Raw genomic sequence first — 580 nt, forward strand, 5'->3', positions numbered from 1 at the left:
CCCGTGAATCGTGAGCACCCAGCTATGACTTACCGCACTCGTGCAAAATAATAAAACACGGTAAATATATTACTTACACGTGCGTTTTGTTTTGCAAGCGGCGCGAAAAAATTTAAAAAGGGAATGCAACACGAGGACTTCCCAGGAGGTCACCCATCCTAGTACTACTCTCGCCCAAGCACGCTTAACTTCGGAGTTCTGATGGGATCTGGTGCTTTAGTGCTGGTATGATCGCATCCGACATGTTATCCCGGTCTTCGTCCCTTATCCTTGCCCCTCCCAGCTCCACTACAAAGACGATTGTACATTGCTTTGGCCGCTCCCTCTCAACTACGGAGACGAGTTTAACGCGGTTTCCACCCCTCCCTCTCAACCGCACTAGTGCACGCTTGTCGCGCCACAACGCCGACGCTGGACCCGTGAATCGTGAGCACCCAGCTATGACTTACCGCACTCGTGCAAAATAATAAAACACGGTAAATATATTACTTACACGTGCGTTTTGTTTTGCAAGCGGCGCGAAAAAAATTAAAAAGGGAATGCAACACGAGGACTTCCCAGGAGGTCACCCATCCTAGTA

General features: G+C 49.3%; 1 non-coding gene across 1 annotated transcript; it reads right to left on the minus strand.

Moving 5' to 3' along the window:
• Positions 1-120: 120 nt before the first annotated feature.
• On the minus strand, positions 121-239 carry LOC123179674 (5S ribosomal RNA). The gene has a single exon (XR_006490543.1). It is a non-coding gene; the product is annotated as a 5S ribosomal RNA (ribosomal RNA).
• Between the last annotated feature and the right edge of the window lie 341 nt (positions 240-580).

This window comes from Triticum aestivum, unplaced genomic scaffold, assembly GCF_018294505.1.
Source record: "Triticum aestivum cultivar Chinese Spring unplaced genomic scaffold, IWGSC CS RefSeq v2.1 scaffold23618, whole genome shotgun sequence".
NCBI classification, from domain to species: Eukaryota; Viridiplantae; Streptophyta; class Magnoliopsida; order Poales; family Poaceae; genus Triticum; species Triticum aestivum.